Raw genomic sequence first — 27,407 nt, forward strand, 5'->3', positions numbered from 1 at the left:
AGTGGTGAACACATTACAGTTTTAGGTGTCACTCTTTTCAAGGGTTATGTTTTAAACCCTGACCCAAAAACAGACACATCTCTGTTGGTACCAACATAGCCCTTTCAATGTGTTATCCTTTACCCAGAAGACTAGAACTTCCAAAGTTCACAATCACTTTCCTTTTTGCCCAGAAAAAAAAAATTTAACTTGAAGAATGCCTTTTCTTTTCCCCATTATTCACCTCAATTTTTCATCCTAAGCATATGGCACAATATCCCATTGAGTATATGCACAAAAATCTTAGGAGTTCCCATTTGGCTCAGTGGAAATGAGTCTGACTAGAATCCCTAAGGATGAAGGTTCAATCCCTGGCCTTACTCAGTGGTTTAAGGATCTGGCATTACCATGAACTGTAAGTTTAAGTTACAGATTCGGCTCGGATCTGGTGTGGCTATGACTGTGGCATAGGCTGGCAGCTGTGGCTCTGATTCGACCCCTACCCTGGGAACCTCCATGTGCCATGGGTGTGGCCCTAAAAAGACAAAAAAAAAAAAAATCTTAGAAGAGCTGGCAGAATCCTCAGAAGAGGTTTCTTTTGGTTGTTGGAATTCATCCAAATATGTTCATTCTTAAGTATGTTCTTAGAAGTAAAATAATACAGATAATAATTTTCTTTCAATTGCCCAGGAGTGCCCGAGATTCTTAAAGCACTCTGCACGCTGGTTTTAACCTCCCATCACTTTGGTCAGTGAAGAAGGCCAATATGTATGTTTCAGTGTGGGAATACTTAACTAGTCTCAAGACCTGCAAAAGAGGTTTGGCCCTGATTTTCACACAATGTTATATGCTTGTGTTCACCATATAAATGGGGTGTATAACTGGGGTAAATTCTTTCACAGTTCTCCTAAAGCACAGCTATTAAAGTGTATTTTCCCAAAGCCTACATAAAATTCCGAGTGGTGTACAAAATAAGTTTTAAATGCTACATGTGGAGGAAAAAAGAAAGGAAACTAGTATTTAATAAATAGTTTTGTCCTTCCAGACATGAGGCAAATGTCTGACATCTTTAATTTATATAATCTTGAAAACAACTTTTTGAATTATTTTACAGGCTATTGATTCATCCAAGGTTATACAATCTAATGAACATCAGAGACAGACTGAGGATTATTGCCAAAGACCACTTCTGCAAAGGAAACGCTGTGGAGTTTTTTTATAAATACGCACTTGATAAGGTAGTTTTTTTTCTTAGTCTATCTTTGACTGTCTATTAAAATAGAGTTTCTGCTTAGGGTTGAACTGTAGAGCAGGCTTTAAATCCAAAACAGCACTCTCATGATCATTAGCAGGATTTCCAATCAGAGATATTTTCTTCAGAAAGATTTGCACATTTTCTCCTGTCCACCAGTAGGGATAGGCATATCTGGAATTTACTGAATTATGCATTCCAAGCAGAGCAAATCAATCATTAATTACTCTCAGGAAGAGTGTTCAAAGTTCTCTTCCTTCTTTGGGTGATGGGTTAGAATAGTGAAAAATGAAACAAAAGGAAAACCCTGGGCATTTAGTATCTGATTCAGCATCCCATTTGTTACAGATCTTTAATTTCTACACTACTTCACCCTTTCCCAAGAGTAAAGAAGGGGAAGGCTATGGATTTGGGTATTGAGAGAACAAGTCGCCATTCAACTTTCCTGACCTAAGTAAATCTGAATTGCAGCACAAAATAGCACACTCGTAGAATCTCAAGCTGTATGCTAGTTTTTCAAAAAGGCTTTGAGGTATGCGTAAGAGTTTATACTGACTACATGAGACAACCAGGGTACATTTATTTCCTCCTGGGCCTGGAAGGCTGGGAGTAGAATACAAAGGCAATGGAGCACATGGGCCTGTTATGGCCTAGAGCTGGGCTGCCTAGGTGGTAACTGAATGAGTATACCAGGGTGTATAGGGACTGAAGTGATCCTCCCAGAAGTGAGAAGGGCCCTTGGGGAACACAAGTGTTGGGAATGGCACAGGTACAGGAGAGGGGTTATGGAGTGGATGTGAGATGGGCGTGCAGAGGTGGGGTGAACCTTGCAGGGCATGCTGAACCATGTTGAGCTCTGGTGTTGATTGAGAGGCTGGATGCCAAGGACTGGGAGAACAGAAGGGCCTGTGGGTCTGCAGGACCCATGAAGATGTGACTGCAGACAGTATCATCCCTGGGAGAGATGAAGAGTCCAAGGTAACTCCTACATGAGGGGATGAGGGGGCAGGTCGCGGACTCCCATTCAGGAATACATGGTCAGCTGCAGCCACACCTGAATGTTCCCCTGGATTTGTCCAGGGCCATCTTTGTCAAGAGATTTGAAGGCACGGAACAGGGAATCCAGTCTGACCAGGCAGCTGATGAAGTTGTCAAAATCCACGTTCCCTCCATCAGAGCAGGGTCAGAAGATCATGCTGTGGAGATGCTCACTTAGGCGGAACCCTGCTATCTCGAAGGTCCCTGGAGTTCACCGCTGCCCACTGTCCCTGAATGGTCAAGGTCACACTGTTTGCATATGGCCTGCCATTTTTTGATGTTATTCCACAAGTACTAGAATTCCTGGAAGCCCAGCTAGCTGAGGATGTCATTATCCATCACCGCCATTGTGCTGTGACATGTGTCATTGCCCAAACCATCAGTCTCCAGATCAGGATGGCGGGTCACGACTTTTCGTGGAGTTCTGTGGTCTGCAGCTAGCTGGGCAAAGAGCCTCCAGAACTGCCAGACCTCCTCCCTCTCTTTGGCCGGCTGGTTGGAGTAATAAGTGAGAGTGGGCGAGGCTCTGTGTTGTACCGGTGCAGCCGTGGAGCTGGAGGCGCTAAGGACTCGACCAAGGATGCGCTCGTTTGGGTGGTTTCCTCCCACTGCCTCCCTCCTTCCAGAATGAGTTAACCAGGAACTAGGCTATGACTCAAGATTCTGTCTCACTTGCAGGTCTGCTGGTCCTCTGGTCTGTGCAGCTCTACAAGTGTTGGGTTTTGGAGGAAGGTTGTTTGAGAAACGCTAGAGAAAATTAAGCGGCAAACTCAATTATCTCTGGACAAAAGAAAGAATTTAAAGGTAAAAAAAAGAATCTAGTAAAAACTTATTGCCCAAAGATTCTCCTACAAGTCATGTGGGTCTTCATCTTTCTGTTTCCCAGTAACCTAGACATAGTATTTAATTTGCTGCTTTATGGTAGAAAATTCATTGATTCAACAATGATGTGCTCCACAGTAATTTCGACAACTTTTTAGCTAAAACCAGAGATGGCTATAAGGGCAGAAATAGAACTGTAAATGGGGATAAAAGACAGAAGGTGTTACTGCGGAAAAGAGCCAGGTACCAAAATTTGAGAAAAAAGAAAAGAATAAATTCTAAGGGATTTATTACTTAGCATGCTAGATCATCCTCATACTGTCCTATGCACTTATTATATAAACTGAACAGTTGGGTCCAAGGCCCTTGAACATTCTCCTCATTTAAAAAAAAGTGTCTACATTTTTTTGCTCATTTAACAATGTCCAAAGAACCTGTGAGAAATGTGTTTTTGAATAGAGCTAATAATAACAGGGAGTATTAAAAAGTGGGATATTGGTCCTTTAAAATGGTTTTAAGCCGAAGTCATCTGCTAGCATATGGATTTCAGTTTTGCTACCCTAAAGAGATGGCTTCAGATTACATTATTTAAAATTTTTAGTTTACTCTCTGAACTCTAATTTAATATTAACTTTCGCTGAGAGGAATGTCTTTTGAAATCCAGCCTGAGCCAAAGGAAAACTTCCGATGACGGTTCCCTTGCCGAGGGACCATTCTTTGCCACCCCCACCCCCCCGTTCCTGGCTTGATACTTCTTGTGCCTAATACTGATTTGTGTCTGAACTCAGAGGGGGTTAGGGTATGATCCATTCTTGCTCTAAAATCCCAGCATCACCTAGACTTGTGGACCAGGCAGGCACACAGCAGACCTGCCCCTATTTGCTATTGGTGTCAGTCCAACTCAGACCAGAGAAATCCTCTGATCAGGGACAGGTAATCATTAAAAGTGTATTAAAACTAGGCTCATATCCTGGTTCATTAAGAGGTCACACTGGCTTACAAAACTAAAAGGAGAGATTTCCTAATGTCTCCTGAAACCAGGAAGAAGCCTGACTCTGACAATCCTAAACATATGGATTACAACTGAACACTCTGTCATCCCAATATTCAGAAAACTGGTGAAAGATTTTCTGTTTTCATCCCAGTGTTGCTCTCCTGAAGACACAGAGTCTCAAATCGTACAGGTCTCATCCCTGAATTTTTTTTTACATGAACTTTCAGCCAAACAGCTGGTAAACAGGTTTCCTTGTCTTTTCAAAAATTCCCTTTGATCGTTTATTTCTCTGCTAGTCTAACCTCTTAGCACTTATTTCTTCAGTGAGTGTAAGGATTAATCTCCTTGCTCCTACGCTATTATGCAAACCTATAACACCCCTAAAATGAAAACCACAGTGCTAGGCTTGCTATCATAATAAAGACTTTCGAGTTGTCATAAAAAGACTAATTTAGTCTCTCTAAATTAATATAAGACACTAATAATACATTTAGAAAAGAGGCATTGCCATTTTCACTCATTTTCCCTAACCAGTCTTCAAGTCTTGCATCTGTTTTCTCCATGTTCTCTTTCTCTCTCTCCCTTCCTTCCTTCCTTCCTTCTCTCCCTCCCTCCCTCCTTCCCTCCTTTCTTTCTCTCTCTCTCTCTCTTTCTTTCTTTCTTGTTGTTCTTATTGAATATTACTCCATGTTTTCTTAACCAAAGTATATCCTACTAAATCTGGGAAGCAACCAGGTTAAGCTTTAGATTCGTGTTTCTCTCTTTTCCTTTCCAGTGTATTTCTCTGATTGTCCCTTATTCATTTCCCAGAATGTTTAATACCCATATAATGCAGAGAGCTCAACCATGTTCCCTAATGGATTCCTACATGTACATATGGTACATATCTTGAAACAGCTTTTAATTTCATATAGCTGTGCAGTCAGCTGCTGGTTTCTACTGCTTCTAGAAACCTTGCCAGACCATCTGCAGACCTCTGATTGTACTTCTGACCAGAGGGTAACTGGCAGGAATGAAATATGTTATGACTATATTCAACAAAGTTTCTTAATTCCAACACTCTAATGTAGAAGCAATACCAACTGGCCTTCAGAAAAGAGACAGAGGTTAGCAAGACCCCTGCTTAAGCTGCAGTGGTGCTTCTCTGAGTCAGCAAATACTGTTGACACTTAAGTGTACAGGAACTCAGACCCTACCCAAATACCAGCCATGGGCTGGTTACAGTAATAGAATTGGGTATGTGAACAATACAGGAAGGTTTTCTAGATGCTGGGCAAACCTTCTTGGAATCAGGACCAATTATTGTGACTGACTTTGGGAACATAGTAAATTAAAAGATCGGGTTAGATAATTGCAGTTTTGAAATTCCCACCAGAAGAAAATACTTACTAGACTGAAGGAAACAAGCTAGTTTAGCTGCCCTTCTGAGTGGCAGGTGACCTGAACATGAGGGCGTGCAGACACGTGTGAAGCCTTTTAGAGCAACATTGGTTCACCTCATGTGAAAATGGTTGTCCCCTTCCTGCTCGATAATCTACCCCAAAGTGGCATGATTTACATATAATCACAGATGAACTTTTAACTTCTGCAGTTCTCTATTCCTACCCTCCTATGCATTTAGTTATGTATAACTACATCACTCACCTCCTTATATAGCCACCCACCCCATAAAGAGATGTTTTTGGGGAAAGAATGCACATCGTGCACACATGCTGTTGTTTTTGTTATTTTGGGAGAGCCTAAAGCTATTGCATTAGTTGACAGGGAACTTCACATTTTTATTGTGTGAGTAGGATGGTAGATAGAGTGAAATGTGGGGGTGTGCAGGACAGGAAGGCAAGGAAAATTGACAGCGAATGGGTCCCTCGTTACCTGAGACTGGGAAGGGAACTGATGTTATTTAGAAAGTTCGAGTGCAGAGTTCCTGTCGTGGCGCAGTGGTTAACGAATCCGACTAGGAACCATGAGGTTGCAGGTTCAGTCCCTGCCCTTGCTCAGTGGGTTAACAATCTGACGTTGCCGTGAGCTGTGTGGTGTAGGTTGCAGACACAGCTCGGATCTCGCGTTGCTGTGGTTCTGGCGTAGGCCGGTGGCTACAGCTCCAATTCGACCCCTAGCCTGGGAACGTCCATATGCCGCAGGAGCGGCCCAAGAATTAGCAAAAAACCAAAAAAACCAAAAAAAAAAAAAAAAAAAAGTTCGAGTGCAAATTCCAGAGATTAGTAGTTATATGATGGAGACGTAGATATGTATAGATACAGTATTGGGCTAGCCTTTTTTTTTGTTTGAAAATCAGTTTTATTGCAATATCATTTATGTACAATATGCTGTGTCCATTTAAAGTTCAAAACTCAATGTGCATGTGTGTGTGTGTGTGTGTATATACACTTGTGAAACCTCTGCTACAATCAAAGCAAAATATTTCTATTGTTTCCAAAATTTTTTCTTGCTTCTTTTCTGTCCATCCCTTCTTCTACCCTTAGCCCCAGTCAAAACAGAGCTGTTTTTTTGCATTTTTTCTAGACTTTTATACAAATGGAATGATACTCTTATGTCTGATGTCTTACCCTCAACATGATGTTGACATTCGTTCATTTTGTTGTGCATATTAACAGTTTCTTTTTATTGTTGAATAATATTCCATTGTATGGGTGCAGCACTTTCCGTTTCTCCATAACTTGCTGGTGAACATCTGGATTTGTTTCAGTTTCTGACTATTGTGCATAAAGCTGCTATGGATGATTTGGGGTTACTGTGTGCAAAACTGCTGTAAATACTCGTGTACAAGTCTTTGTGTGGAAACATGTTTTTATTGCTTTTGTGTATGAACTTGGGGGAGTGGAACATCTGGGTCACATGTTTAACTTTTTAAGAAATTACCAAAAAGTTTTTTCTGAGTGATTGAGCCAGATAACATTCCCATAAGGGATGTATGAGAAATCCAATTGCTCGGCATCCTCACCTATATTGCTATTGCCCATCATTTTATTTATTTTTTTTTGTCTTTTTTTTGTCTTTTGTTGTTGTTGTTGCTATTTCTTGGGCCGCTCCCGCGGCATATGGAGGTTCCCAGGCTAGGGGTTGAATCGGAGCTGTAGCCACCGGCCTATGCCAGAGCCACAGCAACGTGGGATCTGAGCCGCGTCTGCAACCTACACCACACAGCTCACGGCAACGCCGGATCGTTAACCCACTGAGCAAGGGCAGGGACCGAACCCGCAACCTCATGGTTCCTAGTCGGATTCGTTAACCACTGCGCCACGACGGAACTCCCCATCATTTTAATTATAGCTATTCTGATGGATGCGTAGCAGAATCTTACGGTAGTTTTAATTTCCATTTCCCTGGTGATTAATGTGGTTTACAGCTCTTCATGCAATTTGTGTACTGTCATTAGTGAAGTGTCCATTCAGTTCTTTCACTCATTTTTTAATTGGATTGTTAGCCTTATTATAGAGTTATAAGGGTTTTTTAGTCTGGATATAAGTCCTTTGTTGAATATATGCTTTGCAAACGTCTCTTACATTCTCTTGGTTGTCTTCATTTTCTTGACCATGTCTTTCAAAGACCAAATTTTTATTTTGAAGTCTAATTTACTGATATTTTCTTTTATAGCTCCTGGTTTTTGTATCCTATTTATGAAATTTTTACAAAACTCCAAGTCCGTAGAATTTCTCCATGGTTTTCTTCTAGAAATTTTGTGTGGTATTAGACTTTACATTTAGACCCATGATCATTTGGAGTTAATTTTTGTGCAGTTGACTTTTTTTTTTGGCATGTAGACAGCAGTTGTTCCAGCACCATTAGACATATATGTATGGATCTATTTCCAGACTCTATTCTGTTTCATTGTTCCTTATGTCTATCTTTATGTCAATACTACACTGTCTTGATTTTTGTAGATAGTATAAATTCTTCTTACACTATCAAGTTCCAGCTTATTCTTTTTTGAAATTGTTTTGGCCCTTCTAGAGCCATAAAATTTCCAAATAAAATTTAGAACCAGCTTGTCAGTTTCGTAAAAATATTGGCTGGGATTTTGACTGCACTTCCTTTGATTCTACTGGTCCCTTTGGGTAGAATTGACATCCTAATAATTGAATCTTTCAATGAAACTATGAATTCCAATGTTCTATGAGTCTTACTTGTCATGTAGATTCCCTGAGGTTTTCAACACAATACTCATGCCATCCGTAGAGTACAATTTTCTTCTTCCTTTCTGCTTTTATTTGCTTTCGATATTTATCTTGGTTTCTTCCCCCCACCTTTTTTTTTCCCTTACTCTCATTTTGTTTGGTAGTCAATCTTTGACTTCATTGTGATAACCCAGTGCCACGTTAAAACCCTGACCTGGAGAAATTTAACAGAAATCTCAAACTAAGGCCAGGACTAATGGCAAGGCAATAGCTGATGGATGGAGTAAGGAAGAACAAAGAAAGATCCTGTGAAGGTATATAGTTAGCTAGAGTTTGCTATATACTTAGCTGAAGCCTATTAGCTAAGGCCTGCAGTTTTAGCCTTGCTCTGTCATTGCCCTTGCTGACAGAGTCAGTCCCATTGAGCTCCTTTTGAGCTGGTGGGAAGACAGCTGTGAGTGGACCTGTATTATCTATGGCTGGAAAACTCTGTGGGCTTTAGAACAACGAGTGAATTTCAAGTGAGGAGGCCAATGTCAGCCATAGGCAAACATACCCGTCCTTTCTCAGTTCCCAGTTCCCCCTCCTCTGCATGTCCTCCCAAGCTGGAGAAGCAGTCTCTGTCTCCTTGCTTCAGTTTCTGGACACTTCTTTCTTCTGCAACAGTATAGCCTCACCTTCCAGAGGCCTTTCCTTCCTCCCCTATAAAAAGCTCTCAAGAAAGATCTGAACCTCCTTCTGTGATTAAATGTTGTTCTGTCCTCACATCTTGCCCATTGTTAGGTCTTAACAAGGTGTATCTGAAGATGTTTTAAGTCCCAAACAAAGGAAGACACAGATACAACAGTAAAACACATAAAGGGAAGAATATAGTATTTTTTGAATGTCTTACTGTATGATGCCCAGGGGTGGTTATTTAATCATAATAAGATCTAAAATATGATTTATATCTCCATTATAGATTAAAGGACTGGGATCTAAGAGGTTAAGCCTTTTGTTCAAGGTCATATAAAAATTGGAGAATGAATTCGAGCATCAGTCTGAGTTTAAGTATGGGCCTTTTCTATTGCACTCTGCTGACTCTTCGATATTACTTGAACACTTTTGTTGTGTAATATATTTGCTAACTTATCACTGATTCTGTAATACTAGATCGTACATGTCTTATTTGCAGGAGTGCATTTACCGTGATATACCCAACCTTCAGCAGAGGGCATGACAAATGGTTACTCACTGCCAGCTTGTTCAATTGATTTAAATACCAACAAAACTATGTGTCTATTTGCTTTATTTATTCATTTATGAAGCACATACTTTTTTTGTAGTTAGGCACATAGATCTAGAGTGGAAGTCCCGTAAGCAAATAAGCTGTTAATTCCACACAGTAATACAAGCTGTGGCGCAGGGATGAATAAAAATAATTGAGGAAATACAAAAAAGAGTTATGCCGACTGGCCTTGGGATGTCAGCAGAGGCTCCATGAAGGAGGGATATTTTGATGTTTAATGTCAGGAATGATGCTGTGGGAAAGAAGGAAGATATTCCAGACAGAGAAGGCAGTTCTGTGCAAGGATGGAAGTGAGGGAGAGCGTGACAAATGCGAGAAAATGGAAATAGCTCAGGGTGGTGGTGGGGACATAGAATGTGAGACGTGGAAAGATGAGAGAATGAAATGGGTGTCACCTATGAGAAGTTTATTATGTTCTGTTAAGACTTTATCCCAAGGCAGCCACCAAAGGAATATAATCAGCAGATGGTAGAATTAAATTTCCTGTTTGGAAAGAACAGGAAACAGCTTCTCTCCTGGCTTCTTTATGGAAAGTGATGGAAGCCGGGGCAAGACATTGTTTGGTAAAGAATCACTGAATTCTATGTGAAAGATGAAATTAAGGTAGAGAGTATGGGGTTGGGGAGAGTGAGTAGGTTTGAGAGAGAATAAAAGCAAGATAAATAGAATTTGCAGACTGATTAATTTGGGGGCTAATGGACGAAGGCTTGATGAGGGTTTGGGGTTTGGGAAGATGGTGGACAGCTGGGCCATTTTTGAGCTCCTGAACCTGGGTGAAGTATTTGCCTGGAGAAGAATATCTCCAATAAATAGCATCCCACACAGTGTGCTAAGACCTTAAATTCATCATGATTGTTTCACCAAATCATTTGCCTCCTCCTCCCCGACTATGCCACATCTCTTTATAATGGCACCATTTCCTGAGTCACCAAGGCTGCAAACCTCTTGGTCACCCTTGGTTCCTCCTCTCCTCCTCTCTCTACCACAAAAATTAACTCCTATGCATTTCTGGCTACAAGAAGCTTTCTTTTTGTTCTTCCCTCTTCTCAGCAGAATACCTGTTCACCCTACATTTACACAGGGAGGGACCATGAATCACCCATGTGACCCTACACTGAGGAACAGTGATTCAGTCCAAGATAACCTATGGCTACAACCTTACACCAAGGAGAGCCATATTTCATTTTTTTGGTACCAAAAATTACCTTGTTACCCCTTCACCCCAAATTCACTCCTCCTTTTCTACTCTGTGGCTAAGAAAACTGTCTCCTGCTGATAGCAGTACCATGGCACTCTTTCCCTGTGCACTCTGCAGGTCTGGACTGGAGTAGGGCACCTGTAGAAGACTGCAGGTGGGGAGAGAAGGGAGTGCGTGTTCATTTCCTCTTCCATTCCCGCTTCATTGCTGTCTTAGCAGCAGCTCCATAGTCTCTGGCAAAGGGACTCCCTGACTCTGACTCTCCAGGCTCTGATAACGCCTCCTTCCATGTGTCCTCTCAGACTCAAAAGTGGTGACAGGTCTCTCCTGTTGCCCCTCCCACAGCACGTCAACATCCCTTGATGGTTCCCTTAACCCTGTTTCTTCATTAAACTCCCTTTGCCTAAACCCTTTTTAAGGCACCATCTGTCTGCCTCATGGATCCTAATTGATACAGTGCCCTCTCAGAGGGCACGTCAGAGTAATCTTTGCCTTCCTAGGGGTGCATCTGGGTATGTTTCTGTCTCCCAGGCACCAAGCATGGTGACTGACCACTAGAAAATCACTTGTTATCCTAGATGAAGAAAGATGATTAATGAGCAAGACTCAGTTCTTTATGGGAATCCAGGTTGACAGACCAAAATGCCAGACGTGACCCCTATTAGCTGTTATTCTGATTATCTCCCAGTGGGCTGGACTCTATACCCCACGGCGTTCCCAACTAATAGTGAAAGATCAAGACTGCATAAACTTATTTACTGACAGGGGTGCCCATTGAACAGACTTAACAGCCTGGCCTGTCTGATACTCAGTATACTATCTCTGCCATCTTCCAACTGTAAATTCTAAGACATTGTGACTAATAACTTTCTTTAAGAAGCCAGCTAGTTTGTCACTGTCCTTAAGGGTGGCTTTGACAGGAGCTAATCTAAAAGGGCTGATGCTTCAGCACCAGCCCTTCAGGGTAATTTGGACATGGTGTATTCACAGCTCTCTTTCTGTTTAGTGAGGGTGACATTCAATCTCAGAAGTGGAAGAGCCACTTGCCATGGGCTACCATCAGAGAGGGTCTCTAACCAGATGCTGTGGCAGTGTTTCCTGCTCTGCTCTTCCTGGAGGCCTCAGCCATGCTTGTTTGAATTATTTTTTCTCCATACATTGTGTTTTTGAAGTTCCCATTTCCAAATTATTTTAGCTGGGTATTTTCCCTGCCAATCTGTTCCTCCTCTCTGCTTCTTCTTCTTTTTTTTTTCTTTTGTCTTTTTAGGGCCACGCCCAAGGCATATGGAGGTTCCTAGGCTAGGGATGGAATTAGAACTGTAGCTGCTGTCCTACAACAGACACGGCAACGTGGGATCAGAGCCACGTCTGTGACCCACACCGTAGCTCAGGGCAATGCCGGATCCTTAACCCACTGAGCAAGGCCAGGGGTCAAAACCTGCATCCTCATGGATGCTAGTCATATTTGTTTCCACTGAGCCATGACGGGGACTCCTCTTGGCTTCTTAGTGATTTTTCCCAATGGAAAACAAGGAAAGAAAGGATCTCAAGATCTTCTCCTGCAGGAGGTAGTGTCACTCTCTCCTGGAGAAGGATTTTTTTCATTCAGAAGTCAAGTCTGGGGTCCGGAAGGGCAAACATGTGCAAATTTGAAACAAAAGTTTCCAGAGCATCATTCCTGTCACACATGCGTAAAAGAAATTATCCAATGGGAGCAGTACATAAATCATAAATCACTCCATAGAGAGTGCCAGAAAATTCCACTGCATTCCTTCCAGAATCGAAAACCCAAACATGTTAGTGTTCCAAGCCCTTACCTAAAAAATTTTGAAGGGAAAATGAACTGTGCATAGCTATGGCGAAAGTATAAACAATTCATCCACCTGATGGGACCACCTGCTAATCAATGTTCCCACAGTATTTTGTATCCAGCTATGAATCAAAAACTCTTGAGCTAAGTTTGTGGCTTAAAAAGCCAAAGACGCCTGTCATCATCATCACTGTTATTTACAGGGATGGAGCCAGAATCCGCATGAGTTGTGTTGCTTCTTAAAGGATGTTGGTCTACGTGGATTATGTCTGGCTTGGGGGAGGAGCATGGCCTGGTTCCCGATGCTGAGGTTAATGGACCATGCGGTAAATCACAGTCATAGTTTCTTAACTGGCTGAGCACCCACAGAAGAGAGAACCATGCATGTGTTAGAAATGTCTAAGAAAAGGTACTTGTACGAATTTTTTTTTAAAGCAAGATGTTGTTTTACGAGACAGTGTTTAGGGCAAAATGTTTTGAAAGCCATGTATTGAGGTAGACAAGAAAACAATTCTCGTAGCAAAATGTCTGCCTTCCTCCATGCAGAGAGTAAGTTGGGCCAAACATGAGGAGCCCCCAAAAAATTGGAAAAAGAGAAATACGTTCAGCTATAAAACCAGTGCCCTGAAATAGACTAGGGGGCACAGCGTCTTACACCTAATGACAACACCTGACTTAATATATTTATATATTAGGTTGAAGGGGCTGCTGCGACAAAACACCGCAAAGTGGGTGGCTCAAAACAACAGACATGTCTTGTCTCCCAGTTTTGGAAGCCAGAGGTATGGAATCAAGACGACAGCAGGCCCATGCTGTCTCTGAAGGGTTGGGGCATCTTCCTTGGCTCTTCCTGCCTTCTGGTGTTGGGTCTGACTCCATTGTTGTATGGTGCTCTCCGCGTGTCCCTCTCTTCACGGGGCTGTCTTCTTATAAGGATGTCAGTCCTTTTGGATTAGTAGGTCACCCTGCTTCAGTGTGACCTTATCTTAACTGTTACATCTGTAGCAACTCTGTTTGGAACTAAGGTCACATTCTTAGGAGACAAACATCTTTTTTGAAATTGAAATATGGTAAGGATAAGATTTAAAAGTTAGGAGTTTTCTTCTCTGTTTCTTTTTACCTTTTCCCCTCCTTCCCTCCCTCTATCTCTATCTCTCTTTCACCTTTCTTCTTCCTCTCTCTCTCTCTCTTTCCCTCCTTCCCTCCCCCTCTCCCTCCCTCCTTTCCTCTCTCCCTATCTTTCTTTTTCTCCTTCTTTTTTTCCTTGTGTCTCTAGCCACGGCTTCTTGGTGAGGAGTACAGAACAAAACTAGGAGACACGAAGCTGAGGTACATAGAAAAGGCATGGTGATACCCAGAGAAATATGGTTCACAGTGAGAAAGGCTGTCTGCCTGTGTGATGAGGAAATCCCTGAGGATGGAAGCTAGCTGAATGGCATTTAGAAGAAGGAGAAAGATTTAGGAGTATGATAAGGGTGTGACAGCTAAAGATGATTTTCAGGAGTTGGCTGTGTGACCAGAGTAGCCCTCCTTTACCACCATGGAGAACATCTTGAGATGGTAGCTTTGTCACACTCATGGCTATGGAGTCAATGTCTGTATTCCATGCAGATGTGTTACCATGAGGCTCTAGGGAGGGAGAAAATTGGACCAGCTCTGTTCATGCTACGTAAAGTGCTGATCTGATGGAGGTTCTTGAGCAACGGAGGTACAATGACAAAAGACAAAGAGAAGGAAATAGTGGCAGTGTTCATTCATGCGTAGCCCAAAGGACAAAGCTTGGCCAGCGAATGTTACTATTATGGCTCCTTTGTAATAGACAACTATGTTTATGCTTTCTTAGCTCGAACTAGTCCTTCATATCACACAAGGAGACCCCCTATTCTGCTCCTATGCTCATTAAGCAAACTTCCCACTTTAATTTACTCCTTCAAGGAGAGAATGTATTAGTTGTATTGACAAAAATATTTGCTTCCAGGGTTTGGCAAACCTTTTTATAAAGGGCAAGGTTGCAAATATTTTAGGCTTTGCAGGCTGTAACAGCCCTGTAGCAATGACACGGCTGTGTCACTTGGGGGGAAAGCAGCCCCAGACAATATGTAAACCCAGGGCCTGGTTGTGCTCCAGTGCAATTTGATTTACAAACAGGCATCAGGCTGAGCAGGCCCACAGATCATAGATTGCTGGTCCTGTTCTAGACCATGGAACAAGAAAGGCTTTTGCATTTTCAGTAAAAATTTGCATTTCTTTTTTATATATAAATCTCACTTAGTTTGGTTAATGCTCACTGCCATTGAGAAACACCATCAATATGCTGACAAATTCAAGACTGAGTGTGTAAGACCTGGGGTCAGAGCTTCGGGCACAGTTACTTCACATGTTCATTGTTACCTCCTAAAGCGTCATGGCAACAGCGTGCTGGTTTCTCCCCAAACAAGGATAGGATCTCATGATACAATTTCAGATCAGGGTTTTTCTGTTTTTGTTTTTCCTATGCTCACTGGGGCCTCAAAAATTCATCGAGATGAACTAGTTTTGCAAAGGAGCACGTGAGCCTTAGAAATGTGAACTGACTGGAAGTTCCCCTTGTGGCGCAGTGGTTAACGAATCCGATTAGGAACCATGAGGTTTCAGGTTCGGTCCCTGCCCTTGTTCAGTGGGTTAACGATCCGGCATTGCCGTAAGCTGTGGTGTAGGTTGCAGATGCGGCTCAGATCCCTCGTTGCTGTGGCTCTGGCGTAGGCTGGAGGCTACAGCTCTGATTTGACCCCTAGCCTGGGAATCTCCATATGCCGCAGGAGCGGCCCAAGAAATAGCAAAAAGACAAAAAAAAAAAAAAAAAAAAAAAAACAAAGCAAAAAAATACAAAAAAAATTAAAAAATAAAAAGAAATGTGAACCGACTTAGAAATTCAAACTTGGAAGCAAGGTTGAGTATTCAGGATTCTTGACCTTGGGTTTGGTTTATTCCCAACCTTGAACTTGGCTACTAAAAATTACCACAAAAGCTGGAGACCTGGGTCTCTAGTGATAAGGCAGCATTATATAGTGTTGATAAAGATGACGGTGATAATGAGTAAGTCAGTGGCCAAGAGCACTCCCAGGCTCTTAAGATCCCCTACAGTTTATGTCACGTCTTTTATAAATTTTAAATGCCACTCAACATTTATTATCCATGTATTTGTCTACGCCTGTCTTGAACCTGTCTGTGTTTTGACTTTACAGTTAGTTCAGGTAGCAGATTCCATGTGTTTACTTCTCTTTTAGACAAGAAGCCCTTCTTGTTGACTTAGAGCTTATTTTTATTAAAGCTGATGGTGAATAACTGAAGGATGCCTAAGGTGGATTAACCCAGAATGCTCTTAGGGGGAGAGCATTCCAGAGGCGTCCTTTGCAGACAGTCTTTGGGTACCATACAGAGCACATCACTCCAAAGTAATACACTTCCATGGTGATTTTGCGACATTTTTAACCATCAAAACTTGCTAAAAAATTTGCATGGGATCTCAGATAAAATTGGTAATGTACACACTGGTCTAATTGTGGACCATGTAATTTTTCTTTATGGAATTTACCCTCATATCACATACTATCATTTTTTCTTTTAATTTGGTTCTCCCAACTAGAACATCAGCTCTGAGAAGGCAAAACCTTTGTCTCTTTATCCCAGTCACTAAAATAGTTACATATGAATAGCCAGCATCTGATAAATGATTTTTTTTTTGCTTTTTTTTTTTTTGTGCTAACCCTGCAGCATTTGGAAGTTCCCAGGCTAGGGGTTGAATCAGACCTGTAGCCTATGCCACAGCCACAGCAATGCTGGATTCTAGCCACGTCTGTGAGCTACACCCCAGCTCACGGCAATGCCAGATCCTTAACCCACTGAGTGAGGCCAGGGATCAAACCCGCATCCTCATGGATCCTAGTCGGGATCATTAATACTGAGCCACAAAGGGAACTCTGCAATAAATAAATTGAATAAATGAAGCAACATGTGGTCCTGAAGGCACACCTGAGCCTGAGGCTTCCTTTATGATTTCCTTACTCTCATGTGGTATCCAACTTAGGCTTCCTCTGTAAAGTCTTCTGGGACGTGAGGTGGATTTTGATGGGCATAGAGCCTTGCTATGAAGCTCACACACGTTTTATCTTATTGGGGCCTCGCAACCACCCTAATAAGGCATATATTATTACAGCTCCCAATTTGCAGTGAGAAAACAGACTCTGAGATGATGTTAATGGACTGAGAGTCACACTGATGGAAAGTGGTGAAGCTGTAGAGCTGAGTTAGCTCCAAGTGTGCTACACCAGAGTTGGAACTACCATGAAACTTATAGGAAGGAATTTCAAATTATGACCCAGAAAATACACACACGTACACACACACACACACACACACGCACACTCACATGCACACAGTTATACAAGTAAAGCAAAGGTTTTTGAAAAAATGCCCTTCCCAATGTAATATATGCTAATATTTTTACTCTATTTAATGAAAAAATATTCTAATTGCAACCACAGACCAAAAAAACAGCATTGTCTAGCCTATGTTCCTGTATACTGTCCCCTCTCATATCATCCTTTCTTTCCATTTTGAAAATGAAAGAATAATTGCTTTTTTCTCATGCTGGGCTGCCCAGTCTCTGCCTGAAGTCAGCCAGTCTGGGGAGTGGGCCGGTTCCTGCATGCTGGAGTCAGGGAACACGAAACAGCCCGGACACTGTCTGAGAGGAAATGGAAAGCTTTTATGGGGGCAAAGGTGGAGAGAAAATCAGATCTGAGAGCCTGGACATTTTGGGCAGGAAACAGTTAAGAGACCACTTGATGCTTTGAGCTGCCAAGACCACCGCAATGTTCCTCTAAAGATTAGACAGAGAACAGATGTGAAGTAACTGGAGTCCTTCAGAATAAGATAGCGTCGACATAAATTAGCCTTGCCTAGGGCCTGACAGAGGGACCACGCTCTTTTTGAAGTCTTCGGAGGGAAGCCATTTTTTATGGGCCTTCCAAGGTTATATACCTTCATCCAAAAGAACAAGTTTAATTAGAGCCGCTTGTTTACAGGGAAGGGAAGCGAGCCTAGTGGGGGCTATCAGGGTGACTGCCCAGAAAAGAAACGAGGGAGCCTGCAGAACAGCTGAGGTTTCCTTGAGTTCTCTTCAACTGATAAGATTCCCTTCACCCCGCAGATTACTTTGGTCTGTTTTCCTGAGAAGGGAGAAACAAAGAGGTGAAAATATTCCAGGCTCCCGATCCTCCAGTTTGGAAGGATTTTACTTAGAATCTCCTCTGAAGCTGCCTTTCCTGCTGGCTGGGGAGGTGGCAGCACAGCCAGCTGCTGGAAGACAGGCCTCCAGGGCCACTTGCCCACACACCACAGGAGCCAGCACCTAGGGTGCCGGCCAGTCTTATCAGTGGATATTTAACCCAAGGCTTTGAGAAGGGCCTGGCCTGCCAGCTCCTCAAAGATAAATTCTCTACTCCGGGGAGGCCCAACTGGGGTGGGATTTGAGCCAGAGCTGGCTTTGCTGAGGCTGGGTCCCAGCAGAAGAAAGGGGATCTGGCTCACCACTGATAAGGGCCTGGGGATGGGAGGTCTGCTAGGAGGTCCTGATGGGATTCCTCTACGCATCTGAGAAAGGGCAGGGGCAGCACCCCTTGGCAGCTGAGGGGATGCCAAAGTCTGGACCAGGTTCCCTGAACATCTACCACATGCCTGGTCCCCTGGGGAAAGGATGAGGGGGTTGAGCGACCTTGATGGTGAGGGGGTGGAGAAGGAGAGGAAGCTGCTGTGGCTGAGGCCTGAGGGTGTCTGGCCTGAGCCCCTGGCTGTATCTCCTGGGTTCCAGAGGTTGGGGGAACTGGTCAGGGTAGACCCAGGTCCAGAGCCAGGCTTGCCTGGCTGTGGGCAGCTCCCTCCCACTGCTCCTTCAGGCAGGCTCTCCGGCCCTTCAGAGAGAGAAGCAGATTCCCCAGGCCAGCCTGAGGCTTACCAAAACTGTTGGGTCCAGGAGAGAGAACAGCAGAGGCTGTCTCCTCTCTCCAATGGGAGAGCCCTTCTTTTTGTTCCCACGGCCAAGGTGATCCGTAGGTGGGGAGCTGTGTTCTGGTTGTGGAATCTAAGGGCCGCTGAAACAAGTCCCCGCCCTAAGGCATCCCTTCCAAGCTGCCTAAAATGCCATCTATAATTTGAGTTAAGCGGTGCTGTTAAAAAAAAAAAAAAAAAAATTAGTCCCGGGGAGAGTTAAGAGAATTGTAATCAGTCACAGCTTACTACTCACTTGGCTCATCTTCCTCTTAACATCAGGCTAGGTCTTCATCATGGAAAGGATGGAAGACTTTTGAGGGAAGGGACATGAGTAAGAGGCATTTCTGGAAAGGACCATTCAGGGTAAAGCCAGTCATGGCGTCTATGGTGACTGTGTGTTTTGCAGGGGGTGGGGGGTCACCGTGGTCAGAAGAGGATTTGAGAAGGGAAAGGGTTTAGGAGGACCCACGGGAAGGGGTGAGGAAGAGCCAACAGAGCTGTTCTGTGCTGCCTCAGACACTGTCCCCAAGGCTTACCTTGCCCTTGTTCCTGCAGTTTCGAAATCCTGTTGTCCTTTTCTCTGTGTGAGGTGATCATGCAGGAACAGAGCCATTTCTGCTTCCTGACCTCCAGCCTGAGTCTAGGTGAGACCCTCACTCCCAAGTTCTTAGGAGATTTTATAGTGAGCCTTTGTGTGCAGGGACTGCTTCTGATTCCTGTTTGTAACACCCCCATCCAGTTAGGTACATAAAAGACCCATCATAGCATTTGCAGGAAGACTGATTCACTCAGTGGATGGGGTGTGTGCTTTTCACATCTGTGTGTGGTCCAGGGACGGGATTCTTGCTGTTCCTTTCTCTTGCTGTGCATCCCATTCCCATACTGTTAAGAGGCACTGCCTGGTCATCCCTCAAGACTCAAATGCCCTGTCCTCTTTATAGTCTTTGCTTTCTGTCTTCACACACTTCCTCTTGTGTAAAACCTCGTAGTACATGTGTCACGGTGCCTGGGCATTGCTGACTTCTTTCTCAATCTTACCCCTTGACTTTGACCTTCTTAAAGTCCGTCGTGTCTTATTTCTAGCACATAGCACAGTACGTGGCACCTAGCAGGCTTTTAGTAACCTCTCAATGAATTGATTGGACTTTATGTAAAATTACCTCCAAGGGACCTCTCTAACATTCCCAGTGGTTTTTCAGCCTATGTATGGCCAGATAAGTGCCCAGCAGCAGAGGAAAAAACAAAACAAAACAATTAATGAGTGGAATGAGTTGGTCTTTCTTACTCATTTCAGTTTCCCACAATGAATTAACTCTCCTTCTTTATCAAGTCAAGTTCCCTTACCTTTCCTTCTAAACCCTTTCTGAACTTGGCATCTGAAACGGCAGGTTATTAATTTGGCATGTGACGAGCTGACGTGCACTTCTGAGACTGCTGAGTAGTGAAGGATTTTCAAGAAAGGAAAGCATCTATACAATGATTGCAAATAGGATCCAGAAAATAAGCCCCCATCTGGTTGTCCGTGATGAAGCTCTGCAGCTGGGAGGCAGATGTGCTGGGTTGGCCTTTCTCGTGGCCCAGAGAGGATGGACAGAGGGCAGAATGTGTGGGGCAGTTTGACTCCACGTCCCATTTTCTACCTTTGGATAGATCCAGACCTTCAAAATCAATGTCTCGAGAGGGGTCACTTTTTCCCTGGAGCTGAGGCGGTGGTGGCACAGCTTCTGTGAAAGTGAAAGACCCACATTAAAGGTAAGGTCAGAATGTGGGTCCTGGTATATGTAGACTTGTAAGCTCAGAGTGTCGAGGGTGCAGTCCTTTGCTGTGGTCACTGTGTCCTTTGTGTAGTGGGGAACCACAGTGTTTTCAACAAGACTTGAGGCAGTCCTTCTTCCCTTCCTTCTCTATTTCTTTTAGCTTTTTCTTTCATTCTTTCTTTTTTTTCTCTCTTTATTCTTTCTTTTTTCTTTCCTTTTCATTTCTTTCCCTCTCTCTTCTTCTCTCTTCCTTCCTTCATCCCTCTCTCTCTTCTTCCATTCTTTCCTTCTTTCCCTCCCTCTTTCTCTCCCCCATCCTTCTTTCTTTTATTCACTTTTTGTTACATTTTAAAATATATATAAATTAGTGAAAATACTCTAATAAAACCTCCATGTTCCTATCACCCAGATTCAGTAATTATCAGCATTTCTTTCAGCTCCTCGTATGACCTTCAGATCACAAAGCTGAGGATGTCTGAGATTCCCTTCCAGCTTTAATAACGTAGGAGTTTTTCTTCATCTCACTTGTTCCTGCACTGAGTGTTGTTTCTCCACTATAAAAAGTATGGAAGGGGGTACATACATATTCAAACTGCAGTGGCCGATCTAAAGGGTAAGTTGTATGTATGTGAAGGGTCCTTTCGTCCCCTAGTTTTTAATCAGTGCTCTACGGCCAAATGAAGATATAATTTACAGTAAAAGTAATGTGCTTGCTATGCAAATGTAGCTCTAGGATAAGCTCCTAGCTGTTGCTTCCAGCAGGATGGTTGCTCCTAAGTCACTTCTATTCAGAAATTCTGATGTTGCCACCAATAGTGGATGAGATTAATACCCAGCTTCCAGAAGCCAAATATCACAGTCACTGCAGCTTTAAGAGCTGATCTCTTTCCTTTATTTTTCATTCTCAGCAAATGTTTCCTTAATTGCCTTGGTGTGCAACAAGAGCTACTTAATTTTTTAAAAAGCTTTTTTCTTTTCTTTCACTGTCTTTTCCTCCCACTCCCCTCCTTCTCTCTTCTTACGGTCAAAGTGGCTATTATTGAGCATTTACAACTTTTTTTTTTTTTTTGGTCTTTTTGCCATTTCTTGGGCCGCTCCCTCGGCATATGGAGGTTCCCAGGCTAGGGGTCTAATCGGAGCTGTAGCTGCCAGCCTATGCCAGAGCCACAGCAACTCAGGATCCGAGCCGCGTCTCCAACCTACACCACAGCTCACGGCAATGCCGGATCGTTAACCCACTGAGCAAGGGCAGGGATCAAACTTGCAACCTCATGGTTCCTAGTCGGATTCGTTAACCACTGCGCCACGACGGGAACTCCAGCATTTACAACTTTTAAAATTAGCCTAGGTGATTATTCTCTAATGTATTAGTGGAAAATGACTTTGTGATCTTTGATGTTCTTAACATTTGTGTAAAATGTAAAAAGGCCTCTATGTAATAAGCATCTTGGCATTTTTTCCTTATGTCATCTATCATCTTGGTAGTTCATAGTTTTTTGTAAATCATCTCAGTGTTTTTTGTTTTGTCTTTTTAGGGCTGTACCCATGGCATATGGAGGTTCCCAGGCTACCGTTTGAATCAGAGCTGTAGCCGCTGGCCTACGCCACAGCCACAGCAACTGAGATCCGAGCTGCGTCTGCAACCTACACCACAGCTCATGGCAATGCAGGATCCTTAACTCACTGAGTGAGGCCGGGGATCAAACCTGTGTCCTTATGAATGTCAGTCAGATTTGTTTCCCCTGAGCCACAACGGGAACTCCCTCATCTCAGTGTTTCTTAGAAGATGAGCTACAAGGAAGGTGGGGGGGGAAGGTCTGGGTCGCCTCAGCATTTTTCCATTTCTGACTGTTGACTAGTCCCTGGAAAAGCTTTACATTAAGATATTATGTGTGGCTCTTATGTCCGTGAAATGCTTTCGAGTCACTCATTAACTCTCAGACTGAAAACCAAGTCCTAGAAGGAAAAAAAAAAATAGCTTCACTAGCCTCACAACTTAGTAACTACTGAGTTTAAAATCACAGAGAATAAAGGCGGTATACACTATATATGTGATATGCGTATGAGTGTAAGTCCAAATTCTGTGTCACAGAATGAACTAATACCTGCAGTAGTGAAAGTCCCTCTGTTAATTGAATTGCACGTTTCTGTTTCAGACTTACTGGTTTGAGTTTGGGGTGTCACTTTTAATATGTCGATGAGTAATTGAAAGTGTGTCTACATTTCTTTAATGCGTATTCCACTTTGTCTTGGCTCTGGATTTATAGAACTTGGGAGGAGTGAGGTAACCTCTCTGGAATCTTATTCTCATGTGTTTTTTTAAAAAAGAGGACAAAAATATTTCCATCGTTTCTTTTCCTTGACATGCTGTACTTTCAAACCAAGATGTTAGGCTGAGTTAGTATTGCCAGGTGCCGATAGAGAGCTCCTAACAAGGACATATGCATTAAAATCACATTAATTAAGTTGCCTGGAAGCTAGAACTGTAAACATCACTGTAAATAAGAGATCCGCATGTTTATCTTTCCAGCCGTGGTTGTTAGCTTCCCCTCCAGGTATGAGACATCACACACATGCATTTGGATGTGTATGTGTGGTGAAAATTTGGCCTACCCTATGTAATAAAGCAAAAGTCCTTGGTAATTCAGCTCTAAAAATTGTTGGATGATTTTTTTTTTCCCCTTCTTCTCAAATGAGCATTGCCTGGGGAGGTGTATGATGTGCCAGTTAATATGTAGACTTTTTCAGCAGTTTTGACTTTTCTCCCCCCCTCAGAGCTTTGAGCCAAAATGTCAGGTTCTCTGCCACCAATCACTTTCCCTAATTTTCCTGTTTATTCCAACGAGGGCCCTAAACCGTGTTCTCATGGCAGGTGCAGAGCAGCGTGCCATATGGCAGCCTCCTGTGTCAGGCCTGTCACCAGGCCCTCCAGGAAAGGAGGCACAATATTGTCGTCAGGCCACAGCCAGGCCCACATTCAGTCAGAAACCCTCCATCCTTCCCAAACTGCTGACTGCCAGACATTGAAGAATTTCACCAAAAAATGCATAGTGGGGTAATGTACGGGGGAAAAGAATCTGAGAGAGAATGGGTGTGTGTATATGTATGACTGAGTCACTTTGTTGTACAGCAGAAATGATCGCAGCCTTGTAAATGAACTATACTTCAATAAAACTTGAAAAAAGTAATAGCAGAGAGGATTGGGGGATATGCCTGAGCCTCACATCAGGTACGTGGGCTGTTGTTGGTTAATTTGTTTCATAATTTTAACTAAGCCCTTTCTTTGTGCCAGGAACTGCTCTAGGTGAAGGGGATATAAAAGTCGAAAAAGACACAAATTGCAAAAGAGAAAATAAGGCATTCCTGTTGTGACTCAGTGGGTTAAGAATCTAGCTAGTGTCCATGAGAATGCGAGTTCAATCCCTGGCTGCCTTCAGTGGGTTAAGGATCCAGCGTTGCCATGAGCTGTGGTGTAGATCGCAGACACAGCTTGTATCTGGCTTTGCTGTGGCTGTGGTGTAGGCTGGCAGCTCCCATTCGACCCCTAACCTGGGAACTTCCATATGCCACGAGCACGGCCCTAAAAAGAAAAAAAAAAAAAAAAAAAAAAAGAGAGAGAGAGAGAAAGAGAGAAAATAAGCAAGAAATGATTGAGATACTTTTGACGGAGCTAGACAAAAAAACTGAAGTTAGGGGACGTGGTAAGAGGCTGAATGGTTTTTTTTTTTTTTTTTTTTTTTTTTTTTTTTTTTTTTGTCCTTTTAGGGCTGCACTAGCGGCATATGGAGGTTCCAAGGCTAAGGGTCGAATCAGAGCTGTAGCCACCAGCCTACACCACAGCTGTCAAACTGTAATTGTAATGTATACATGTAAGGATAACCTGACCCCCTTGCTGTACAGTGGGAAAATAAAAAAAAAAAAAAAAAAAAAGAGGCTGAATGGTCGCTTTGGAGAGTGGGTTGGGAATGATGCCTCTGAGGACATTGAATGAAGGCTGAGGACTGAATGTGGGGAAGGGCCCGGACCTGCAGAGATCAGGGAGTAGAGAATGCAAGCGCAAGCGTGGGGCTTATTAAGGGTGAATGTCCTGCGGCAGAAGGTGCCTGATGTGTTTGAGGACAGAAGGAGGTGGTGTGTTTAGAAGGAGAAAGCGAGAGGGAGAGTGTGAGTCAGAAGGCAGGGCTTCCTGAAGCCAAGGTGAGGCGTTTGGATTTTGTTCTCAGGATAATCAAAATGATTGGAAGATGGGAGGTGAATCATTGTGCTACAAAAAATAAATAAATGCACGAAAGGAATTGGAGTAGCCCGGGTATCTAGAATGAAATGTCAGGTTTGGAAAGTTCTAAAGTCATGTGTTTTAAAAATTTAAAAATTTTTATTTTTTGGCTATGCCCATGGCATGTGCAAGTTCCTGGGCCAGGGATCAAACCTGCACTAAGGCAGCAACCCAAGCCACTGAAGTGACAACACAGATCCGTAATCCCATGTGCCACTTGGGAACTCTACATATACTTTGAACAGATATTAAGATCACAACAATCTCTGGGAGTTCTCACGGTGTCACAACAGGATCAGTGGTGTCTCTGCAGTGCTGGGATGCAGATTCCATCCCTGCTGGCACAGCAGGGTAAGGATCCAATGTTGCTGCAGCTATGGTGTAGGTTGAAACTGCAACTTGGATCTGATCCCTGGCCCAGGAATTCCATGTGCCATTAGGTGGCCAACAAGTTAAAAAAAAAAATCTCTGGAGAAAAATGAGACTGGGAAATGAGATGGAAAATGGCTAATTTTGCAGCAGGGACCAAATCCCCATCTTCCACTATGGTGGCAGAAGGAGAAGCAAACATGCAAAAGTCCATTATTGCAATGAGAAGGAACACCATGCTGAAGTTCCTTGGTGACCTAGTGGTTAACGATCTCTGGCATTGTCATTGCTGTGACTCAGGTTGCTGCTTCAGGAGCAGACAGAAAAAAAGAAAACTCTGCTTTCCACTAGACACTAGCCTGTAAGAAAGAGGTCTCTGCCCTAGAGAACTTGCAGTGTCAGGCAGTATCAGGAAGGAGTGGACTGACATGACTACAATATGATCAACAGTAATAAAAGTTGGTCAGAAGAAGCCCAGAATCTGAACCCTGTAGCACATATGCAGTTCTCATCCTTCCCTTCCCTTTGCTCTTCTTTTTACAGTTTAATACTTGGCAAGAAAATGTAACTTGACGATATTTATTAGCTCATTAGCTCTAAGTATCTTTGCTGCCATGGGATATCTTTTTTTTGTAGCAGTTCTTTTCTACAGGCTATACTGCAGGTGTCTCTCCATTATGGAAATGAAATGGTGAGCACTAGCTCTCTCCTGGCACCCAAGATCTATAACTAACTATTGCTTTTCTTCCATCCTCCAAAAAGGAACATGATCAGGCTGAGTCTGGCTTGGCTGGTTTTAGGCCGAACCAGCATTGCCAGTGCCATTTGGGGATGGTGCTCTAGGGCTGTCTTGTTTCAACTGTTCGGACCTCCGTTCCTGAGAAAAGGGAAAGGAGACAGAATTAACATGCACTAAGTGCCAGATACTATATCAGGACCTTTACGTATATACTATTTAATGTCATTCTCCCAACAGCTTTATTAAATGGGAAAGGAATTTTTGACGCTAATAAACCAGATGAGGAAACTGAGTCCCAAAAAGGTTATATGCTCAGTTGCACAGCTGTTAAAAACATGGTTAAGCTGGGATTAACACATTCTATTCTATGTTTAAAAAAATTAGTAGCATACTCCCCTCAAATGCTGCACACATTTGCATCTGCTTTCCATAGAATCTGAGCTGCACTGTAGATGATTCCATGGCAGCCGTAGAATAAAATGTCTTTGGATTTCCAATGCAAAAAATTTTTATCTTCTGGGAGTTCCCAATGTGGCTCAGTGGTTAACGACCTGACTAGTATCCATGAGGACTCGGGTTTGATCCCTGGCCTTGCTCGGTGGGTTGGGGATCCGGCATTGTTGTGAGCTGTGGTGTAGGTCGCAGACACTATTCGGATCCCATGTTGCTGTGGCTGTGGTGTAGGCCAGCAGCTACAGCTCTGATTTGACTGTGGCCCAGGAACCTCCATGTGCTGCGGGTGTGGCCCTAAAAAGACAAAAAAGAAAAAAAAAATTTTTATCTTCTTAGAATTAGGGGCATTGTTTCTTTAAATAAAGCAAAATATATTTTTTCTAATTGTTTTCACATATAAATACAATTGCAGTTCTTATTTATGTTTTATTCTTTTTGCAGGGTTGGGGGAGGGCTGTATAAGCCCATGATCTCTGACTGGTAGGGAATATGATAGCCATTGACCAAAAAATACCAAAAAAAAAAAATCCATTCATCCATTCATTTCCAGCGTTTGCACAGACTCTTCCTTTGCCCCCCACTCTTGGCTTAACTAACTCCTAAATCATGCTGGAAAACTCATCTCAAGCGCCAGTTTTTCTGAAAAAGTTACCTTCCCTCTCACGGCACCAAATGCAATTTTCACTGTTTTATACGACTCACTCTGGGTTTTTTCTTTTAATTGGCTCGTTGGTCCAACTGCTCGTGTGTTTATTCTGTGAGGGCAGGGGTTTTGCTCTCTCATGTCTATGGCCTCGGTGCCTAATGGCTGCTGTTTTACTGAGTTCTTGAGTTAGTTGTTGAATCAGGGCATCAAGAAAGCATCCCATTGCTTCGCTACATGAGGCAGAACTTTCGAGGCTGATTTCTGTAGGTCTCATTTGGAGTGGACACTTCTCTCTATGACATCCATTCCTAACTAGGGCCCTGGTGGGCTTAAAAACACACACACACTGTCTTTTGGGGGAGAGATTTGTCAGCCTTTGAGAACTGCCCCTTAAGACCTGGAACTGAGAGCTCATATTCTCAGAGCTGAGCAGATTGGTGGGAGAGTGTGATTAACCATGACGGGCCAATTGGTTAAACTTGTCATCATTTTTGAGTTTCACAGTCAATGCCTATTTCAAATGAATTCAGCCATCCTAGAAGGTGAGAATACAATATGTTTAAATAGAATCATCACAGAATGTTAAAACAGAAAATCTTTCCAGGGTTTTGAAATAGCTT

At 43.0% G+C, this 27,407-nt stretch overlaps 1 long non-coding RNA gene and 1 pseudogene across 1 annotated transcript in view; one reads left to right on the forward strand and one right to left on the reverse strand.

The window, feature by feature from the left end:
- Nucleotides 1,227-10,901, reverse strand: LOC106506234 (annotated as a pseudogene).
- Nucleotides 20,547-27,407, forward strand: part of LOC100511785 — a 112,611-nt gene continuing 105,750 nt past the window's right edge. Inside the window, exon 1 of the long non-coding RNA XR_002339477.1 lies at nt 20,547-20,917. This is a non-coding gene — a long non-coding RNA (uncharacterized LOC100511785). The remainder of the gene's footprint in view (nt 20,918-27,407) is intronic.

Source organism: Sus scrofa, chromosome 15, assembly GCF_000003025.6.
Source record: "Sus scrofa isolate TJ Tabasco breed Duroc chromosome 15, Sscrofa11.1, whole genome shotgun sequence".
Taxonomy (NCBI): Eukaryota; Metazoa; Chordata; class Mammalia; order Artiodactyla; family Suidae; genus Sus; species Sus scrofa.